This window comes from Lissotriton helveticus, chromosome 1_1 (assembly GCF_964261635.1).
Source record: "Lissotriton helveticus chromosome 1_1, aLisHel1.1, whole genome shotgun sequence".
In the NCBI taxonomy this organism is placed as follows: Eukaryota; Metazoa; Chordata; class Amphibia; order Caudata; family Salamandridae; genus Lissotriton; species Lissotriton helveticus.
The window spans coordinates 1657715258-1657739645 of NC_136057.1; the positions used below are offsets into that span (position 1 = coordinate 1657715258).

The window sequence follows — 24388 nt, forward strand, 5'->3', positions numbered from 1 at the left end:
GTGAGTCAACATTAATAATTGTTATTTTTTTCTGTTTCCTAGGTCACACTCACAGCCCTGCTGACAGTATAACAGTCACCGCCCTGCTTACAGTCTGCTGTCCAAACCTTGTTTGGCGTCTGTTCCACTTCAGTGTGTATTCCATCTCTTCCTTGTTTTCAATAAGCTTTCTCTTAGCACGGCAAACGGCTCTTGTGTTCCTTGTAGTTGGTGAGTGCTTTTTACATTGTAATCTCACCCTGATATTTAAGCCCATCATTTTTCTTTTCTGAGTATTCTTCGAAGTTTCATCGATTGACATAAGTGGTTGAATGAGCTGTCAATGTAAATTATGTCCTGACGTCAGCAAAATGTTTGAAAATGAATTTGTTTTTGAAATACTCTATTTAAACCTCATTTTGTGAGCTCTAATTTGATTGTCTCTGAATGTCATTATTGCTATCATCACCCTTGGTAATGTACTCCGTATTGAAGCAGTATGCTGTCTTATGATTAGAAGTCATTTCCATAGCCATAGTGAAAGTAACGTTTTCTCAGCACACTGTAATGATACTGAAACCTTCTTTTTGTAGCATTCCTTCTATGTTGCCTCTATTTTTTAGCTTTGAGATAAAATGATGTAGTCTTATTAGCCGTTTAATGTCGTAGAAAGTGTTTGACATTCATAGTCCTTTTTAAAATTTCGAAGATATCATCTCTTTCTGTATATCACATTTTCTTGTACTGTAAAGTCAGACATCTTTTCTGATGCCATTTTCCCTTTATCATCTCCTTAATGGCTTTGTATTTTTTTAAAGTTCACAGTGTATGGCATCTATTGATGTTATCATTTGTACATGCTCGAGGTTTTGATGGTGTCATTTTATTTTTCTGTCGTCCCCATGCTGTTTATGCATATTGAAAATAATGTTTTTTGTCTTTTTAGTGCTAATTAAAATGGATCCCTTAAAGTTCAATCAGCTTCTGGCATATTTGAGCCGTAATGTGTATCCAGTTGATTTCACCAAGGTTGATAAGCATGCATTGCGTCGAATGTCCAAAAACTTCGTATGTGAAGGTATCTTATTTTGTAATGTTAATTCTCAATGGTCGAAAGTGTGTATAATATGTGTTGTATTGCTTGTTGACTTTGCATTTCTATCATGCTTGTTTGGTAAATCTTTGTTTTTGTTTCTTATTCCTTGTCGTTGATAGATGGACATTTGTTCCATAAATTGAAGGATGTGAAGAGAAAAGTTGTTGTTGGTGCTGAAGCTGCCCGAAATATATTTCATGAATTTCATTCTTCGACATTTGGTGGTCATTCTGGTATTAATAAGACACAGCGAAGCATCAGTGTCCGTTTTTTTTGGCCAGATATGTCAACTCATATCAAAGAATGGGTGAGTGTTATTGTTTCCTGTTATTTCAATTTCTTATGTTGAATGTAAATCTTTAGTTTTTCCTTTTTTTTGTACTATGATCTGCTGTAATGTGAGCGTTTCTTTATAATCAGACATCATGTTTAACTGAGCATCGCAATTATGTATTTGCAGATTAAACTTGGTGATGCATGTCAAAAGGAACAGCCATCTCTCATGAAGTGCCCCGAGTTAAAACCGATAAAAGTATGTTAAGAAATGTCATACTTTATATTTGAAGGTCTATCCGCAGAATCATGTTTTGCTATTTCATATCCCATACTTTTGCAATTGTTTTATTTGTAGGTGACTCGTGTTTGGGAGCTTCTAGGAGTGGATTTGATGGGCCCCTTACCAACAACTCCTGCTGGATACAGATATATTTTAACTGCAACCGATTATTTGTCGAAATGGGTTGAGGCATTCCCTTTAAAAACAAAGACTGCATCTGAAGTTGCTTTGAAACTTTTGGAAATCTTTCTGCGCCATGGTAGTCCTGAAAGGATCCTCTCAGATCAAGGGCGGGAGTTTGTCAACGAGGTAAGCAAAGTATCTTTTTCTGACATTGTTGTCCTGTTTTCATGTATTCTCATAGTTTTTCTTATTTGTGAATTATGTAGTGAGTCGTTTTGTAATCCTTCTGATTGTTAACTTCTATTGCACAATTGTTTTAGAAAGTTCTGAACTTTTCTTTTCAGGTTAACGCTAACATCTGTAAGCTGTTGAACATTGAACGCTCTGTAAGTGCACCCTATCATCCCCAGACAAATGGTTTAGATGAGCGTACAAATGCTAACATAAAAAGGTAATCGTTGCTTTATTTATTTAAATTTTTATATAGCGTGCAAAAGATCTTAACAGGTATCCGATCGCTTTACAGAGACAGGGATAGGGGCAACAGGGAGGTTACTACACTTCATAATGGATAGGGTGTGGTAATGAGAGGCTTAATAGGTTAGCAGTCGTGTATCCAAAAAATACCTCAATCAGGTAAGCCGTAAAATAAGATTGCGAAAATTCTTATGGAGCTGCAATCGATTTTATGTGTACTTTGGCTCTATGGATGATTTATGCCATGTGCTCACAATCACACAAACAAGGTGTTTATTTTTGTGACTTGTGCATACTTTGCTGTATCGTTTCTATATTGTGTCTCTTTTGAACGTCATTAACGTGTTTTTGTATGTTAAGTCTGTAATCATCACATATGTTTGTTGAAAACAATGTCCAATAATGATTTGTTAGTTTTAAAAAACACATAAGCAACATCGTGTTTCTTTGTACAGCACATTGACCAAGTACGTGAATGAGCACCAGACTGATTGGGATCGTTATTTGGACCATGTTTTGTTTTCCTTACGATCGAAGCCGCATTCCACCACGAAATTTTCCCCCTTTCTACTGTACTTGGGTCGTGAACCAAAATTCCCTTGTGAGCTTGATGATGAGCAGGTATGAGATTTCCAATACTTGAATTAATATTGGTATTTGTTAATTGGTATGTGTGCAAAATTTGCTATGTAGTACTTTAGTTTTCTTTCCACACTAATTAAGTATTACTTATTTGTTAATCGATTGTATTTATAAAGTCTACTTTTAGTTCTATGCAATTAAATATCATTTATTGATTTTTATGTTTCCTTTATTAGCATGAGTATGTACTACCATTAGAAAGCGAATATCCCTCCATTGTTGCAGAAATGAAAATTAGAGCAGCAGAGCAGCAGAGCAGAATATAGAGGTTGGCCAGGAAAGGCAGAAACTCAAATTTAAAAATAGACTTTGCAAGAAATATCAGCCATACATCTTTCAAAAAGGACAGTTAGTGTTATTGCAAAAGCTGTCACATGATTCCCATAAATCGATACATGCTATCTTCCAAAGTACGGGCCCCTCCTGGGCCTGTACTTGTGTTGTCTGATTTCAAGAGTACGGGCCCCTCCTGGGCCTGTACTTGTGTTGTCTGATTTCAAGAGTTCCATTGTGTTTCAATTGGGCAAGCTGTCACATGATTCCAATAGAGCGATACATGCTATCTTCCAAAGTACGGGCCCCTCCTGGGCCTGTACTTCTATTGTCTGATTTAAAAAGTACATGCACCTTATTGATTTTCTTCGGAAGTTCCATTGTGTTTCAATTGGGCAAGCTGTCACATGATTCCCATAAATCGATACATGCTATCTTCCAAAGTACGGGCCCCTCCTGGGCCTGTACTTGTATTGTCTGATTTCAAGAGTACGGGCCCCTCCTGGGCCTGTAATTTTCTTGTGTGATTTCCAAAGTACGGCCCCCTCCTAGGTCTGTACTTTTCTTGTCTGATTTCCTAAGTACGGGCCCCTCCTGGGCCTGTACTTTTCTTGTGTGATTTCCAAAGTACGGGCCCCTCCTGGGCCTGTACTTTTCTTGTCTGATTTCCAAAACACATGCACCTTATTGATGTTCTTCGGCTGTACCATTGTGTTTAAAACAGGATTTAGTTGTGTCCACGATGGTGGGTTGAAGATTTGTGTGATTTCCTAAGTACGGGCCTCTCCTGGGCCTGTACTTTTCTTGTCTGATTTCCTAAGTACGGGCCCCTCCTGGGCCTGTACTTTTCTTGTGTGATTTCCAAAGTACGGGCCCCTCCTGGTGCTTAATCCAAAGTCAATTTCACATGTTTCATTCAATTCAATACATGTACATTAAATCTGTTCAATTCTATTCAAACATTTATGGTCATTCAGAGTGGGTTGTATCGCTATACTCACAAGGTCTGTGCCTTCTATGTACCTACCTCTTTTCTTGGGCAAATATGGCCTTCGTGAGTCTTCTCAGTTTTTTACCTTTTTTAGGTTTCGACCTGGCGAGGGGCACGCAGTGCCACTCCCAGATCGAAAACTATTGTCTACAGTAGGGATGTCGGCACCACCTCTGCCTCTCATTGGCTAGCTCCATAAATGGAGGCTAGCCATTGGGAGACAGAGGCTGTCAATCGCGCTTTCTCTTGAAAATGCGATTCGGGGGCGTTTCTGGTGCTTTTTTTAAGTCCCGCCCCTTTGTCCCGGGCCGCGCTGTGATTGGCTGCCGGCCCGGGACACCCCCGTGACTTCAGCCAATCACAGCGCGGCCCGGGACCTGACTTGTTTTGTGTTTGCTGTTTAGATTTTTCAGGCTTTAAAATAAAGGCTTTTAATGTTTTCTCAATAGTTGCAAAAGGGTATTTCAAGAAAATAAACGGTCCGGTGGTGACTTTGCGATGTTCCAACTCACAATGTACTTTCTGGGGCGACTCGACAATACTGGTAAAACATGCACACCAACTAGGAGTCCCACGACAGACAAAGCGCTTGACAACGAGAAGTGCCACTGAGAACTTCATAAACAGTGAAGAAGGGCTAAGGAATTTACAGCCCGTGGGACGAGCCGCCATGGCCGCCCTTTTAGATTGGGCTCTTAGGGAGGTGCATTCTGTGACGTTTTCTCGTCAGTGCTCTGCATTACCTTTGCCTCGGAATCGTTCCATGACCCGGAAGTAGAGGTTGAGGTTGTGGCTGCCAGAGAGGAGGAGGATGCCTCTGCCCGTTCAGGTGTTCAACCTGCAGGTGAGCAGCGATGAGCCCGCGGAAGAGTACTGGCATCCGTCCATGCTTCATTTGATATGGTTGGCTCTTGGAAATGCCCTTAGCAAATTAACTCCGGACTTCTAACATAGTCAAACCTCTAGATGCCTGCATACTCCTACTCGTTCCGCATATCTGTCCAACATCGGGTACCCATACGCCTTCGCATGATAATAACACCATTCATTACTTAAATGCCGTACATTTTCAAGTGTTATGTACATTTATCGTTTATTAGTGTTAAGTACCGATTCCAGGTATAGAGTACATTCCTGCATTATTAATTGTAATTATTGATATAGCGCCTTAACACAACATAGGGTTGAAAGAACGCTTTACAAAAGTAGGACACCGACGTAGAGGACAGATGGAGATCTCTGTCTCTCTCTGTCTCTCTCTAAATATATATATATATATAACATCCCAACATATAAGGGACTAAGGGCCATCCATGTACATCTCGGTATACACTCCCATGTGTACGGCACATACACCCAACTATTAACGTCCTTAACTTTACTTTTCTTGACACGTTTTCCAGTGGTGGCTAGGAGAGCTCTTTTGAACTACAAAGAGCAAAGCTATTTCTGCAGTATGAAAAGCTTTAGCCATGACTAGAAGGCGCCTTTTATATACACATGCGTATTTTTACACTCAGTAAAAATTACTACTTTCAATAATTAGTCTAATCGGTGATCTGGAAAGTGGGGAGAAAACTCCTTATCTGGATCTTTCGTTCTGTATCTCGTCTCCATAACCTGTTGTTTTTGTCAGAGAAAATCCCTGATGGGTGTGGTTCGGAGAACACCTCATTCTTTCTGGGGAAGATTATTCTGATATGGTAATTCGTGGATTTTTGGGGAAGTCATCTTGTCTTCCATTCCTAGCGGTTTAATTCCCCCATGCTATGATGAAGAGGTCAATCAACCGCTTTTTTGGCACCCAAGCTGATGATTAACGTAATGGTACTTAAATGAGCTTGGCCAGAGATTGGGCTCTCGTACCGGTTAATTACAAAAGAAGAAGAAGAGGGACAGGACAGATTGATATGTACCTCTGTGTAAAAAGTTAATGAATGCCTAGCGATTCTTCTCATAAAGTTCCTATCCACTTAGGTGCAGCACCAGACTTCTGCAGGTAGCCACCTACATTCTTAATTCTGCATGCATAATGTCCTAACATAACTACTGTGCCTCAACTAATATACACATTACTTGGCTTGGATGTCGCCTTTTTACTCCAAACTCACACAATCTTGTCTTAAATGCTGAACCAGAGTCTGGACTCTGCTTTCCTTTTATGGATTAGCCCCTTTTACACTTCCCTTTAACGTCTAATCTACACAATGCACTTTGTGCCTCCAGCAGTGAGCATGTATTTACCTTGACAAGTGACCGTAGAGTATGATTATACTTCATCATATAGCGACATTATACTATCCTAAGGGAGAAACGAACTTTATAATAAATAGCATCACAGTTTAAACGCCAGATACCCGTCTTGTGTGCACACAGTCTTAATGCATTGTGTGGTGTAGCTGATTACAACTGAGTTACTTCTGAAAGGAGTACTTCTTAACTTATTCATGTGTCAGATAAATATGTTTGTCCATCTGCAGAAGGGTTGCACTCATAACATCTGAATAGTTTATTAAAAACATTAAGTATTGACTCTTGAAGTATCTCAGCCTGGCATTCCGTGCTCTGAAGTCTTTATTGTTGATTGTCTTGGCGAGACCATAATATGTGTACGTCCCCCACAAACGCCATTGCGGGGCTTTCCTTTCCAGTTTCCTTGATGGAGCTTTATTTTCTCAGAAAAATTTGCCAAATATACTGCTCCTATTGTCACACACAAAATGGGGCTATACATATAGCGACGAGAAAATCCCAAAGCTCCTCACAAGTACTGACCTGTCCATACTCCTTCATATCTGCAGACTCACCATCGTTCTGCTCCATTGCTTCTTGACTTGAAGATTTTTTTTTTACTACTTATTCTGCCGCCCAGAGTCACTGTTGTTTCTTGGCTTTCTACAATCACAAGACGCTTCAACCTCGGTGTACTAAGGGGGTCACTGTAGACGGGATCTCCGTTGAGCTGTGTCCCGTTCCCCTGCACAGGATCCATTTTTCTGTTCCATGACAAAGGGGCCTATTTTGCAAGATGTTCCAATGGCCTTTATTGTTTGTTTACTGTCCATTTAGTATTCTAGTGTTCAAATTACAGAGCACAGCTTTGCAACTCCATTGCCAAGCACAGCTGAGGCAGTCACAAAAATCATGATATTTTGGACAACTTGAGGCCAGTGTTTTTATAAGTTACTAGGAAAACGGATAGAAGAAAACATTGGTAGTGTTCCAGCTTATCCAGAGATGTGTTTGTCTTTTCATTCAATTCAAACCCTAGACCCTTTCCTGAGACCTGTCTTTTTGGTATGTTTCAATTCAAAGCACAGCCCCCTTCTGAGCTGTTTACAGTGTACTGCCAACATTCTGGGCTTCCTGCTTTTGTTTGTTCACTTTGATATTCCTTGTAGAGCATCTACATACATGGATATTTATTGTATACTTTTGAAGATACTAAAAGGAAAATTGTTGTTGGTGTTGACGCTGGTAGCAAAATATTTCATGAATTTCATTCGCCAACTCTTGCATGTCGTCTGATCATAGTTCTTAGACTTGCACCAGATGCAAAACCTCTTGCATTTATAAGCAGAAGAAGTCCTAGTGGAAGGTCGCTAAGCCTCCTTCAGTATGTCCATACAATCGTTTTCGCTATAAGGCTAATTCAGTGTGAAACTCATGTGCTTAATCCAATAGCACATTTTTCATTGACTTTAATCCATGTGTATTTGCTCTGGTTAATTCTGTTCAATCTATATTTAAACACACTGCCAAAGTGTCTGTGCCTGTACTTTAATTGTTTTCCATTGCCAAGCACAGCTGAGGCTGTCACAAAATTCATGATAATTTTGGACAACTTGAGGCTAGCGTTTCATTCTTTGCTGGAAAACAGGATAGAAGAAAAGATTAGTCTTCCAACTCAGTCAGAGATGTGTTTGTCTATTCATTCAATTCATTCAGTTCATTCATTGAGTTCAAACTCGAGACCCTTTTCTGATAAGTTTTTTTTCTGTTGATTTCAATTAAAAGTACAGCCCCTTTCTGAGCTGTTTATGGTCCTTTTAATTGGCCATTGTTCAAATTACAAAGTACCGGCTCTTACCGGGCTTGTACTTTCATGTTCTGATTGACTTTTTCTGTTTTTTAGAAACTTCCTCTATATTCTTAAACAGTAGGACGCTTTTCCTAACTAGGATCCTGCCCGCATCTTAGCATCATTTTAAAGACAGATCGCAGTATTCTTTAACATTGTTTTGACTGTGACTTCTTTGCATCCCCCCAGTGGGACTCCATTCAACTCAGCAGAGGCGGTCATCACTTTCAAGATCAGATCTGAGAAGCCTCTCTTAGCTTGCCTTATAAGTTCTGTGTGAAAGGTTACTCTCCGAGCAGTTCTCAGCCTCTTTCTTCACAAATTGTACTGGTGTATTGTCAAATGCTGTGCGCTTGCACTCCAGGCACCTGCATCTGGCTATCTGGTTCCGTTGGATGTTACTCCTTTGTATTTATTGTTTAAACTCGATTAAATCAACTGAAGCCAATTGGTTGCCTGGAGTCTTGGCCGCCTTCTTGCCTTCAAGCTCTTTCTTACAGTTTTATTGTGAATCTGTTAATGCCAGAGTTCACGTATCAATTAATGGCTGTATGAGGCAAATCCATGGCATTTCGTGTGCATTCAAACGATACACAACACTACTATCCGTTTGGTGGAAGTATTTAGTCTTACTTGGAGTTTGCTTGCTCAAAAGCCACATATCTGTGTAGTGAGGTTACAAACCAAACAGGACACATTATGTCTTCATTTTTTTTTACTGGTGTCAGTACTCGTTGTGCTGATAACCAATTGTTCACCGGCTTGTTTTCACATGCCAAGCACAGCTGAGGCAGTCACAAAAATCATGATCATTTTGGACAACTTGAGGCCAGCATTTAAATAGTACGGGTTCTTGTCTGATTTCCTAAGTACGGGCCCCTTCTGGGCCTGTACTTGTATTGTTTAACAGCTGAGACGGTCAGCAATTTCAAGGTCACATTAATCGATCCTTGCAGAATTCAAAAGTACGGGCCCCTTCTGGGCCTGTACTTGTATTGTTCATAAGACGCATCAATATAGTTGTGTGTCAACGGGATCGGGACAGGTCCAGAAATGCCTCAATGATGCAAATCCATGACAAAACGAGTACAGACAAATGATCCCATGACAGGGACCCAACTCTACGATAAGTTTTGTGCAAGTATTTAGTCTTAGTTTGAGTTTGCTATTCAGCCCAAAACAACATATAACTTTGTATTTGGTTGAAAATAAAATCTGACCCATTATATCCATTTTTTTCCCCAAAGGGTGTCAGTACTCTATGTGGTGATGCTAAATTGATATGCCGCAACGAGTCACTGTTCTTTTATGGCTTGTACGGTCACAAGACATTTAAATATTGGTGTGTGTGAACGTGATGACGGTCAACTTTAAACATGTACTGTCTCCTTGATGTATAATATTTTTTAATTTGCGTCGATGTCTTCCAATTTCAAAAACTCAACATCAATCTTTTCAATGTCAAAATTCTTCTCTGACATCAACCGTGGTTAGATGATAAGGGCTTTTTGGAGTGGGGGGGGCCTTTTAGGCCACTAGATGCTTGAACTTGGCGATTGTCTTATTGTCTTCTTAAAACTCTGCTTTTTTTTGTTCACCTTGAAAAATGTAGAGACCTGCTTACTCCTGTTTTGCTCAGAGTTTCTTGTAGTGTTGTCTAATGTCTAATATGTTTTCTCCCAAGATGTGCTGTTAGTAATGGTATTGAGTTTGTAAACACTCGTGATGTAGTTTTGAAGCACAAATGGATTGACTTTAAACTGATAGTATCCAGCATGTACAACAAGTGTAATATATTTTTTTATGAAAAAGATTTATATGATTTTCAAAATGAGAGTACTTGTTGTCGAGTGATCATATGAACATGCTCTGACTGTATGTAAGAAGTGAGTGGCCTGAGTTTCAAAATTCATGTCAGTGCCTCAAATTTTTGTAATAATTAGTCGGTAACTTCAGTTCACCAACCCAAAAAGTCCTGCAATATTATGTTTTCTTTTTTATTTTCTTTTTGGTTGAGAGCATGAATTTCGAGTTGAATCAGATTTAAAAGTACTGTGCACATAATCTCCTACATTGGTGGTATGGTAATTATTTACAATGGCCGTGTTGGTTAATTAGGTTTAGCCCACTTCTCTGTTGGTATTGATGTTCTTCAACATACAGTTGGCTTGATGCCAGCAGATATCATCATGTTCTGCTTCCATGTATTTACACTGGACACAATCGCAACAATCGGGGGTCTCTTCTTGACCTCAGCGTGAGTCTGTGCGTTCAATCGACTCTACGTCTTGACCCCCATCCACACAGGCTATCTGGTTTGTTCGGATATGGCTCTGACCCTGGCAAAGACTTTAAGAATGCACCTGCCTATTTGCATTTTCAATTACCTTGTTAAAAATTAAGCCATTTCTTCATGCAACCTTTCTGATAACAATAGGTTAGTCAGTAATGTAATTTAATGATCTTTGGATGACCATCTTGGTCGCTTCCTATCAATCACCGTTGAGAGTTTTAGAGGCAAACATGCCGATGTTCATCTACACCTTCTTCTGTTCATTTCTGAATCATATGCTACACCTGTATCAAATTGTGAGTTAACTATGCTTATGAAGGACGTTCAACATCATGGTTACTTGGGGCTATCTGTACACTACCAGTAATCAAAATCATTGGACACTTTACGCACACTCCTCACAAGTACTGACCTGTCCATAACATTACATAATAATGTTCTTTGAATTGAGGTTCATTAAGAAATCTGTAGGCGGATGGGATGGTGATCCTTGTCAGGCGACCTGTCAGATGTTCCCCTTCTGCTTGAAGTATCCAATATGCAACACTACACTATATTTATGACATACATTTAAAAAAAATATATTTTACTTGCACATTCAGTCATTATGGTTGTATACAACAGTTGTATACAACTCTGCTTATAGACGGAAATGTAGGTCTTTAATGTCATAAAAGTCATAAAAAGTGACAATGTAGAAAGGCAGAGAAGACAGACAATGTCATTATTTTTAATTGCTCCGTGGTAATTAGAGTATAAATACACAGATATCCACTAATACAAATGTAATGCTACAGATGTGTGCCCTTAACCGTAAAAAGGATTTATGGTAAGTGACAAATTTTATAATTGGGTACTTTGATTCAATGAACGCGAGTATTTTTTAGAGAAAGAATAGTTTCAAATTTCAAGTAAGGTGCATGTATATTATAGGAAGGTGGATCTTAAAAACATTAATAATTTTTTGATTTAAATTAATCGGTACGCTTGACTAGATTAACTTTAATGCTTCAGTCATAAGGACTAAACGTGTTGAACTAGCAAATTGAGAGAGATAGCTAACAGTAAGAAACTGCATAACACATTTGCAACGGCCATGGCTACCGCTGTAGACTCCAGTACCTCTAATGCCATTTGGAAGTGAAAGTGCTTTTTATTTTTGTATTAACCCATGCTTCTTCGCACCAGTTTTCGATGGTGTTTGTACATGGCTCTTCTTACACTTTCGGCATCAGTGTATTTGGGATAGATGGATACTTACCGAGAACACTTGAAATTAGTGTAAATTTATCCTATTTTAATCTCCAAGATTAAAAAAGTTGCCGAGTTTTTAATAGTATAGAAAATATCTATGTAAGTCGACTGAATGTGATTTCAACATCTTTTTAGTTATGCATAAAGAAGAATAACAAATTGGCCGGCAATATAGAGGACAACACTTGCATACATTGTTTAACATTAAAGTAAAAGGGTTTTTTTACAAGCATAAAAGATTATTTAGGTATACAGGTAGATGTAAGTGATGAAAATGTACGTATATTAAATGTTTACAAACGTTTTTTTAAAGTATACTTGAATGTCTTAGTGATTTATCAGTGTCATATATAATGTCGTCACTCAATACTATATCAGGGCTGCACTGTACAGTTAGGGAAGAGGTGTGGCACCATATATGATGACTGACTCCGGAATCTGTGGATCACAGATCGATCAGCTGCCTTTTTTTTACAGACTGCCCCCAGCGGCCCTTACGTGTGATTTAGGCCTTAGCAAATGAGAATTATTTTTATTGTTACACTTACGAAGTGTCCAAGTTTCATTCACTAACATATACATCGAAGAATATTAAAGTGTTCATAATTCAATTGCCACCATCTCTAAATTGATGCAAACAAAAGAAAGTATACCCTTGAAAAAATATCAGGACACAGCGACCATGGTAATGTACAGCCGAACATGCAAAAGAGATACTTACTGTGTAAGTGACTGTTTAACATATGTAACATATAGCAGTACTAAGAAAAGATGACAGTAAATAACCATTCTGAAACATTGAAACTATTTTTACCTGTTCTGTTTTCTCAGTGTTTGGAGACATCATGTTCACAAATTAAAATTAAACTGAGAGGTTTATAGAATTTTTTAAAATAGTAATACTTATTTGTGGGCCCACAAATTTTGTTGTGAAGTACAGAATCGGATTTTTAAATTTTACTGTTGGAATTGCAAATTTTGAAAGGATTGTGACTTGATACATTCTCAACAATTCTTTACTGTAATGTTTGTGTTTGTGATGTATGATGTAAAATTAGTATTTATTATGCTAATAAATGAATGTAATTGGTACATGTGGAAATTATTAAAAGAAATGAAATAAAGAATAATTACAAATAAATATTGTGACTTCATTGTCAAGTCTTTTTGGTACGCAATATGCATGGAGATGGTGCATTCAATTGTTGTGAAACGCACAAGCAGACTGCAAATAAAGAACATTGCAGAAAGGTGAAAAGAAACTACTTTAATCATTTTGTGATTAATATGGCATGCAGAAATAGCAAATAAAGCAGCTTCACATCCTTCTTGGTTTTTATCGAGAATGGTGATTGAGGTCTGGAAAATACAATTTGCACGAAAAATGAAAGAAAAAAACAAGAAGAATGGCCATTGAAGGCATTATAATAATGGGTACGCACAAGTTGGTGTCTAATAATGAACATGAAGTGGTGGATCCAACATGCACTGAGAGGGCAACGACAAAAGATTTATACAAATTTGGACTGTGAGGAGAAAACACTGGACAAGTAAGACGTTAAGTCTACAAATTCAATGGAGTACTTTCTTAGCAGTCATTAAAGTTCTGTACTAAGGGTATCTCTGTTATAGTCACAGCATGAACAATAACTGCAATTAAAACAACTTGACAGAGTAATTTAGATTACGCAAGGGGTCCATACAAATAGGCAAGGATATTCATTAGATTACAAGTATAACAGACATAAGCCTACTACAGAACTGTCATTACAAATAACAAATAAATGCATAAACATTTTAAAAAGAGGTGGCAAGAACAACCTGGAAGGTTCTTGGGTGGTGAAGACTCAGTCAATTAATCTGTATCCTACCTACTATGTGGAAAATGTAACACAAAAGCAACCAAAGACTGTCACTGTATGTTACACCAACATTTTGTAGGTTGTTGGAAATGAATGTAAATGGGTAAAGCACTTTAGCCCATATGTCCTGGTGTGTTCGGAACTATGAGTAAAGCATGGAAGAGCCTATGTCCTACATGAAACACAATACAGAGCCAAAGTGCATGAATAGGTAAGACGATATTCTACAGAATGCGAAAAATCGGCTGAAGAGGTACACTAAAGTACAACTGGCACAATGTGGAACAGATTGCAATGGCAGGTGCAAAAGATCTATGACAATGCGGTGTTCCCAAATAAACAACGGTAGAATGTCATAAAAGCCAAGCACACAGGGGGGTAACAATGTAGTACTACAAGTAAATTTAAGTGCACAAACTATAAGTCACAATGTATTTGGAGCAGCAGAGGATGGGCAGCAACACTATCAACGGACAATCCCAAAATATAATCAGCCTGTATGAGCTCCAATTTAAGTTTAAAAGGTACAGAGAACTGCAGAGAGCAAAAACACTATCTGCTCACCATAAACCACAATGAAAGCAGAGTCAACGAACATTAACAAAATAGAATAGGCCTGTATGATCTCCCTTTACAGCAGAAATAATACCTGTCGCCCATCAACTCAAGCAAATCCATAGTCCACGCCCACCAGAAACATGGTGAGTAGAAATAGTAGCTGCTCGCAATGAACACCAGCCAAACACTAGTGAACACACACAAAGAGATGCACAGGACTGTATAAGATTCATTTTCATTAGGGGGGGACGGGACAAAAAAGCTTGGTGAGCAGAAGTAAGTGCTCCAAAGTCAATGCACACTGGCAAACTAGAACAGGCCTGTATAAGCTCCCTTTGGAGTTATGGGGTACAGAAAACATCACGGGGAGCAGAAATCCTACCTGCTCCCCATCAACGCCAGCCGAGCCCTAGCCAAGGCACAACAAACAACTTGAACAGGCCTGTATAAGCTCCCTTTGGAGTTATGGGGTACAGCAGTGGCGTCACTAGGGTTGGTGTCACCCGGTGCGGGTGACTCATGGTGTCACCCCCTCACGCTTGTATCCTGGGAAACTGCGAGCTCAGAATAACTGATTCAAAAAAGAAAGTTATATTTACTAAAAAGCAGTGCCACAATTATGCTTTCTGGTGGAATACATGTATTTGCTCCAGAAAATACATGTCTGTGTGGAAAGAGTAAATGCCCAGATATGGTCTTTCAGTTTACCATAGATGTTTTTCCAAAAACACCCACATAAAACTGACGCCTCGTGACAAGAAGCTACAGCCCAGATCCAATACGTTCTTGCTTTTTCACCTACCGGAAACAGATAAGAGTATGTCTCTCTGAAAGTCCTTAATCTAGACCCAAGCCGTTTCCTCACCCTAAGTTGTGGCTGCTTTGTTACCACTCTTGAGAAGATTTTGCTTTGATTGGGGTGGAGTGGTTGACGTGTGTCAGTAGTTCAAGTGATGGTTTTTCTCAGCAATGTGTTGTACAGCAATGGGGTAAAAATGGCATATGCCTACTGGAAAATCTAAGGCTGAAGGGCAAGGTAAGGCTACTTTAAGGGTCTGCTAATATTGAGAGCAAGATTAAAGGAAAGAGTTAAGGATAACAGAGAGGGGTTAGGATAAATGGATGAGTTATGGTTAATGGGATAGATAAATCTCAGGCTGAGAGTTAAAACTAACAGCAAGAGTTAAAGATGGCAATGGATAGAGTTAAGTCTAATATGAAGAGTTAAAACAAATGAGGCAAGTTTAAGCCAACACTGGTATGAAATCACTAAGATTTACCTAAGAATGAAGATAAGGTCGGTGAACAGGGAACGAGAAAGCTAATCACACAAGAACTTTGGTCAACAAGGGCGAGGAGGACGTCAAGAGTTGAGTTTAATGGTAGAGTTAATTTAACTGGAATGTTCAAGTTAACTTGCAGAGATGGAGCAAACTAGGAGAGTTAAGGCTACAATGGAGAGTTAAAATTATCAGTTTGAATTAAGGCTAGTTCTGAGAGTTATATTTATCAGTGATAATGAATACCAGCATGATGGAGCAATAGGGTTAAATGAACATTCGGACTAATGAAAGGAGATACAACTATTGTATCAAATTATGACTAATAAAAAGAAAGCTAATGGGGCAAGTTAATGATAATGGGGGGGCTAAGGCTAATGCTCAGAATTATGGCTGATGGGGAGATGCTGAGAGGGGAATGTCTGCTGCATCGTTTTGTAGTATGTGCACACCTGCCCTGATTTACTCATGACATGTACCAAGTCTGCGGATGCTTTTTAGTTGCATCTCAGCACCTATGGCCATCAAGCATGAGCACTAACGGTCTCAGTGTAATGAAATAAGACAGAAAGAAAGGTCCTGGGGTCTGGAGGAGTTATTTACAGCCAACGTCTCAGATCCAGAATTGGTGCTCATGACAGCCAGTTTCACTGCCAGTTTAGGGAACATAACCTGAAGAGTGAGGAATCCTCCTGGAAGCATCGAAGATCTCCCACAGGAAAGGAATGTGCCCTTGCTTCTGGGAAGAGAAGCACTCGATATGCCTCTGTAGAAGGAAAACTGGCTGAATGGGATCCCAACTCAGCTGCCTGGAAGAGATGAAGCTACCCAGAGGAAGGTTACACTTGGATCATCTGTGAAACACCAGCACAGCAAGCCCCCGGGACAGGACCAGTTCTTCAAGAACTGTGGTGACCCTAAGCGTCCTTGTGACTCCACATCTGAGCTTAGCTGCCCCCATGTGCACCTTGAGCTAGTTAGCCATTCCTCCCTGGTTGGGGGGGTGCTGAAGAACTGTCAGTGCAGTTTGCAGCTCTTAGTCCCACTGATCAGGTTACAATCTGCTGATTGACTGTGCCCTGCAAGCCATCCAGGTTCTTGACTAAGCTTCCTGAAGCATGTGGTAATGTGAAACACAAACCTCGACCAGCATTTTTCCAACTATCTGTAGGAATCGGGGGCAGCACCAAGGAGTGTTGCTGACTAGTGGCATTTTCCACTTCACTGCTATTTCTTGGTAGGGGAAGGCACCAGCAGGGTAGTAATTGTGTTGTAGCAGCCAATAATGGCAGTATGTTCCTGATCCAAACATCGGAACTGCAGGGGAAGAGGACTCTCTACAGCTCACCAGCTCTGACACTTTTCATCTTGACACAGCGGTCTTCAAAAAACTAAAACTCGATATAGACCTTCTCAAGCTGTGCACATAGAGTCTGGAATTCTATCCCACCTACATTCCGGACTATACTCTGTCTTGCATCTTCTAAAATGAGAACTCAAACAAATCCTTCTTAACTCTTACTTCCCCAACTCCTTCACGTTAATACCTCACATATATGTTGAGGTAGGAGACATCCCTTGGGCTTGTGATACTTCAATCAGGTGATTAGCCAAGCTCTACAAATTCACGTAACATAACAATGCACACAACCTATCCTATACATAATTTGATGGGTTTTTCTCATGATGCAGGTACTTTTCGATGGTTATCGCTCAATACCTGAACGGCTCACCTATTCAAAGCGACCTTGATGCGTGCTTCCTACTACTTTGCTCGCTTCTTGTCCTCCTGGACAGAGCCCATCTCATCTCCACGCTTTGCTGTATGGCTTCATCCTCTTACTGGCCAGGTCACAATAGGCATTCGCCAAAAAAAAGAACAAGCACACAAAGCCCTGTCCAGATGAAATATAATCTTTTGGCAAAGGGATCAGTATCAGGGTTTGGTGGATGACAGGGCATAGCAAAAGGTGCCATGTGTACAAAATCATATTCTCAGGTCAACCACCAAAAGGCACAGGTTCCTAGCACTTCACCACATAGAAAGAGTGGCTGCAGACATGAAGAACTGAACTTGTATTTCAATAGGAGGGCGTATTCCTATTATATGTGATCACTGCAATTTCAAGACAGTTGTCATTGCAGGACCAAAGATGGCCAGGCCACATAACGTGGGTTTAAGGGAAGACAGAACAGTAACATCAACCATCAGTTGATCAAAGTTCTGCAAAGCTACAGACCGGTCTGTAACAAGCATAAACAGGTTTAGGTACTGTGTCCTCTGGAAGGACTCACGCCTGGCTAGGGATGAGTGTGGATTCTCCAAGATGGGGGTCAGGGCACTGTAGAGGGACTCTGTGTGGGGGAAGGCAAAATCAGAAGGCAACCTGGAGATAAACTCCAACTTATATTGCACTCACCGGCTAACACCACAAAACAACACACTAGTTAAGGGGGAATCACTAGTTAAGGGAGAGTCTAGCATATTTTACAGAGTGGCTGTCAATAGACTCCTCTCCTGAAGATACCAAGGATACCAGTAAAAACCCTGGGGCTTATTTTATTTACAAGCCCCTTGCGTCGCCGGTGCGCCACTTTTTCCCATATTAAAAGTGACGCACTGGTAGCGCAAGGGGCTTGTAAATAAGCCCCCCCCTGTTCCACTCACTATGCATAGCTGCCACCAGCTAGCTGATTGTCTCCCTTCGACTGGTGAGGGGGCTCTGTACCAATACCCCAGCTGGCTTCAAAAACAACAAGGAGCAAGTCCAGTGAGATCCAAGATAGGAAGCCTTTTGTCCTTACAAAAAATCTGCTCTGATTCCACCCCACCCTCCCCCCTCCCCCGCCCCCACAAAAAAGACCTAATCTAGTTGGCTCTGAAATGTTATGTGTTTTGGCGAAGGAACTATGCCAGCAGTGTTCTAACAAGGCGCCATTTTATTGTTGTTGTTTTTAAGCAATCTATGGTTTGTGCACTCATTCTCATATAATTCACACACATTGTTACACTCGCCATCAGCCCTAGCTTCCCGCTCAAATCGTTCTTCTAATTCTTGTTGGCCCTTAAAAAAAACCTTCCAAGCTTGTCTGGCTCCTGCCGGCTACAGATACCGGAGCACCCAGGCCCTGACACCGGCCAGCTCCTCTCACGGCATCGTGGTGCATGTGCTGCTATTTCAATGTGGGTTTTGAATTTGGTGGCACACATTTAGTGCCTGGACATGGTGGTGCCGCCTGGTTATATTTAAAAGGGATCGGATGTGCAGTGACCTTCAGTACCAAATCCGACCCCCAAAGAGTAGAAAGACAGCAACCACATAAATAATGAAGCGATAGCGAGCACCAGCTCTGAAATCATTAGATCGCTCCTTGACAGGTCTTTAAAGCTTCCTTTTTTATAGCGCTGTGACTGTCTTGGGCCGGCCTTGGGGACTGGGAGTCTAATGCGATTGCGATCTGATTGTTGTGTGCCACATAGGTCTCTTGAAAAGGACTTCTAGTTATGCTTCCTTGGTTACTACCTTTTACAGACCCCCCCCCCCACCTTTTTCATCCCAATTTAAAGGACTGCTGAATATAGAGTAAAGTACAAGTTGTCCAAAATGAATGGCTTTCTTTTGAAAATGTTTAATCCACTAGGAATATTTCAAATATGCCTCTGCGTAAAACTACTGTTCATTTAACAAATGTGAAATCCTTGGTCTCCAGCCCAGAGCTTGCCACTCGGTTTAAAAAGCAGCAGACTGTCGTTTAGAGAGCTCAAAAACTTCAGTGTGGGCCCAGAGTGAACGGCCATACATGCTCGTACTGCTGATAATAAAATGCATTCTGTAAATGCCAGAGTTGCAGTGGGGTTGAAAATAGGCGCAGGCACGCTACAAAAAAGTTGCCCACATTAGCGGATTGCCTTTACGCAAAACACTGCTTCGGCTTAGTTTTATGAAAAGACGGGGGGCGGGGGTCTCTAACAGAGGAATGTTTTCTTATTTTCACTTAGATAAAAAAATGCCTGGAGGAAAACAGCATAAAAGGACTGAAAAATAAATCTAACTTCTGCCCCACGACTACAGAGATGGTCGGCTAACCATCACGAGATGTAGACTTATTACACAATAGAAATCCTTTTGTTTGAAAACATCTGTGTCTGTTTCAACATGATGGCCTCTTTTTAACCAGGTAGGCTGATTGCCTTTGCTGAATGGAGTTCTGCTTCCGGGGTTTGCCCCTTTTATTTAATTTCAACCTTTATGAATCAGTTCCAAAATGTGTTCATGCCACCATTGCTGTGTATTGCGTAAAGTAAGATCCTAGCAAACTTCAGGAACGTGTTTATTGCTACCCAGTCATGAAGCAAAACACTAGTACAAAATATTCATTCAATTGCTTCTGCTCACAGGCTTCGGTAATATCTGACATTAAGGACACAGTTAGGAAACCCTAAACAAAGAACACAATAACACCATAGGGAATTAGAAAGTGCCATTTGCAACCTTAAAGCCTTGTAAAATGAATACACGTATGAATAAAAGTGAGACGACTTCAGCTCAGGCCCTCTGCCGCCCTCAATCTGCATATATTAAGGGCCGGCCCAGCGAGGGAAAGGGTGTGTGACACGTAAACTTCCTAATAATATAAATTATATTTCTCACCTCGGCCTCCACAATTACCGGATGAAGGAGAGGGAGACGACGGCGCCCGTGCGATGTCAAACACCGACAGAGATGTCGGTGACAATTCTTATTCTAGCAGTGCGCACGCACTCCCTGACTGTCTCTCCATAGACGTGGTGCAGGCGTTAGAGGAACACAGCGCGCGGGGGCTGTCCCAGGGCCGTCATTGGTAGTGCTAAAGATTGACGGCCCTGGGACCCACAAACTGGGTACGTCGCCGCGCATCGCACCACCATCATCACATCACCTCTATAGTAGGTGGTGCGTGCGTGCGTGGCGACGTCACTGACTGCAATATTTTAATTTTTAAGCAGGTGCGTGCGCTGCGCACCGTCCGTGCACTATATTAAGGCAGCAGAGAGCAGAGGTGAGGCTGCACAGTGCACTGCAGTGCAGAGCTGTGTTTGTGTTACACAGCGAGCCAGCCAGCGTAACCAGATTGGTGTCACCCCATGATGGGGTGACACCCGGTGCGGTCCGCACCCCCCGCACCCCCCTAGTGACGCCACTGGGGTACAGAAAACACCACGGGTAGCAGAAATCCTACCTGCTCCCCATCAACGCCAGCCGAGCCCTAGCCAAGGCACAACAAACAACTTGAACAGGCCTGTATAAGCTCCCTTTGGAGTTATGGGGTACAGAAAGCACCACGGGGAGCAGAAATCCTACCTGCTCCCCAACAACGCCAGCCGAGCCCTAGCCAAGGCACAAACAACTTGAACAGGCCTGTATAAGCTCCCTTTGGAGTTATGGGGTACAGAAAACACCACGGGGAGCAGAAATCCTACCTGCTCCCCATCAACGCCAGCCGAGCCCTAGCCAAGGCACAACAAACAACTTGAACAGGCCTGTATAAGCTCCCTTTGGAGTTATGGGGTACAGAAAGCACCTCGGGGAGCAGAAATCCTACCTGCTCCCCAACAACGCCAGCCGAGCCCTAGCCAAGGCACAACAAACAACTTGAACAGGCCTGTATAAGCTCCCTTTGGAGTTATGGGGTACAGAAAGCACCACGGGCAGCAGAAATCCTACCTGCTCCCCAACAACGCCAGCCGAGCCCTAGCCAAGGCACAACAAACAACTTGAACAGGCCTGTATAAGCTCCCTTTGGAGTTATGGGGTACAGAAAACACCACGGGGAGCTGAAATCCTACCTGCTCCCCATCAACGCCAGCCGAGCCCTAGCCAAGGCACAACAAACAACTTGAACAGGCCTGTATAAGCTCCCTTTGGAGTTATGGGGTACAGAAAGCACCACGGGGAGCAGAAATCCTACCTGCTCCCCATCAACGCCAGCCGAGCCCTAGCCAAGGCACAACAAATAACTTGAACAGGCCTGTATAAGCTCCCTTTGGAGTTATGGGGTACAGAAAGCACCACGGGGAGCAGAAATCCTACCTGCTCCCCATCAACGCCAGCCGAGCCCTAGCCAAGGCACAACAAACAACCTGAACAGGCCTGTATAAGCTCCCTTTGGAGTTATGGGGTACAGAAAGCACCACGGGGAGCAGAAATCCTACCTGCTCCCCAACAACGCCAGCCGAGCCCTAGCCAAGGCACAACAAACAACTTGAACAGGCCTGTATAAGCTCCCTTTGGAGTTATGGGGTACAGAAAGCACCACGGGGAGCAGAAATCCTACCTGCTCCCCATCAACGCCAGCCGAGCCCTAGCCAAGGCACAACAAACAACTTGAACAGGCCTGTATAAGCTCCCTTTGGAGTTATGGGGTACAGAAAGCACCACGGGGAGCAGAAATCCTACCTGCTCCCCAACAACGCCAGCCGATCCCTAGCCAAGGCACAACAAACAACTTGAACAGGCCTGTATAAGCTCCCTTTGGAGTTATGGGGTACAGAAAGCACCACGGGGAGCAGAAATCCTACCTGCTCCCCATCAACGCCAGCCGAGCCCTAGCCAAGGCACAACAAACAACTTGAACAGGCCTGTATAAGCTCCCTTTGGAGTTATGGGGTACAGAAAGCACCACGGGGAGCAGAAATCCTACCTGCTCCCCAACAACGCCAGCCGAGCCCTAGCCAAGGCACAACAAACAACTTGAACAGGCCTGTATAAGCTCCCTTTGGAGTTATGGGGAACAGAAAGCACCACGGGGAGCTGAAATCCTACCTGCTCCCCATCAACGCCAGCCGAGCCCTAGCCAAGGCACAACAAACAACTTGAACAGGCCTGTATAAGCTCCCTTTGGAGTTATGGGGAACAGAAAGCACCACGGGGAGCAGAAATCCTACCTGCTCCCCAACAACGCCAGCCGAGCCCTAGCCAAGGCACAACAAACAACTTGAACAGGCCTGTATAAGCTCCCTTTGGAGTTATGGGGTACAGAAAGCACCACGGGGAGCTGAAATCCTACCTGCTCCCCATCAACGCCAGCCGAGCCCTAGCCAAGGCACAACAAACAACTTGAACAGGCCTGTATAAGCTCCCTTTGGAGTTATGGGGTACAGAAAGCACCACGGGGAGCAGAAATCCTACCTGCTCCCCAACAACGCCAGCCGAGCCCTAGCCAAGGCACAACAAACAACTTGAACAGGCCTGTATAAGCTCCCTTTGGAGTTATGGGGTACAGAAAACACCACGGGGAGCTGAAATCCTAACTGCTCCCCATCAACGCCAGCCGAGCCCTAGCCAAGGCACAACAAACAACTTGAACAGGCCTGTATAAGCTCCCTTTGGAGTTATGGGGTACAGAAAGCACCACGGGGAGCAGAAATCCTACCTGCTCCCCAACAACGCCAGCCGACCCCTAGCCAAGGCACAACAAACAACTTGAACAGGCCTGTATAAGCTCCCTTTGGAGTTATGGGGTACAGAAAACACCACGGGGAGCAGAAATCCTACCTGCTCCCCATCAACGCCAGCCGAGCCCTAGCCAAGGCACAACAAACAACTTGAACAGGCCTGTATAAGCTCCCTTTGGAGTTATGGGGTACAGAAAACACCACGGGGAGCAGAAATCCTACCTGCTCCCCATCAACGCCAGCCGAGCCCTAGCCAAGGCACAACAAACAACTTGAACAGGCCTGTATAAGCTCCCTTTGGAGTTATGGGGTACAGAAAGCACCACGGGGAGCAGAAATCCTACCTGCTCCCCATCAACGCCAGCCGAGCCCTAGCCAAGGCACAACAAACAACTTGAACAGGCCTGCATAAGCTCCCTTTGGAGTTATGGGGTACAGAAAGCACCACGGGGAGCAGAAATCCTACCTGCTCCCCAACAACGCCAGCCGAGCCCTAGCCAAGGCACAACAAACAACTTGAACAGGCCTGTATAAGCTCCCTTTGGAGTTATGGGGTACAGAAAACACCACGGGGAGCTGAAATCCTACCTGCTCCCCATCAACGCCAGCCGAGCCCTTGCCAAGGCACTACAAACAACTTGAACAGGCCTGTATAAGCTCCCTTTGGAGTTATGGGGTACAGAAAGCACCACGGGGAGCAGAAATCCTACCTGCTCCCCATCAACGCCAGCCGAGCCCTAGCCAAGGCACAACAAACAACTTGAACAGGCCTGTATAAGCTCCCTTTGGAGTTATGGGGTACAGAAAGCACCACGGGGAGCAGAAATCCTACCTGCTCCCCATCAACGCCAGCCGAGCCCTAGCCAAGGCACAACAAATAACTTGAACAGGCCTGTATAAGCTCCCTTTGGAGTTATGGGGTACAGAAAGCACCACGGGGAGCAGAAATCCTACCTGCTCCCCATCAACGCCAGCCGAGCCCTAGCCAAGGCACAACAAACAACCTGAACAGGCCTGTATAAGCTCCCTTTGGAGTTATGGGGTACAGAAAGCACCACGGGGAGCAGAAATCCTACCTGCTCCCCAACAACGCCAGCCGAGCCCTAGCCAAGGCACAACAAACAACTTGAACAGGCCTGTATAAGCTCCCTTTGGAGTTATGGGGTACAGAAAGCACCACGGGGAGCAGAAATCCTACCTGCTCCCCATCAACGCCAGCCGAGCCCTAGCCAAGGCACAACAAACAACTTGAACAGGCCTGTATAAGCTCCCTTTGGAGTTATGGGGTACAGAAAGCACCACGGGGAGCAGAAATCCTACCTGCTCCCCAACAACGCCAGCCGATCCCTAGCCAAGGCACAACAAACAACTTGAACAGGCCTGTATAAGCTCCCTTTGGAGTTATGGGGTACAGAAAGCACCACGGGGAGCAGAAATCCTACCTGCTCCCCATCAACGCCAGCCGAGCCCTAGCCAAGGCACAACAAA

General features: G+C 42.7%; 1 protein-coding gene across 1 annotated transcript in view; it reads right to left on the minus strand.

Moving 5' to 3' along the window:
- LOC144829898 (retinol dehydrogenase 7-like) overlaps positions 1-24388 on the minus strand; it is a 451309-nt gene that overhangs the window by 361371 nt on the left and 65550 nt on the right. The window lies entirely within an intron of this gene.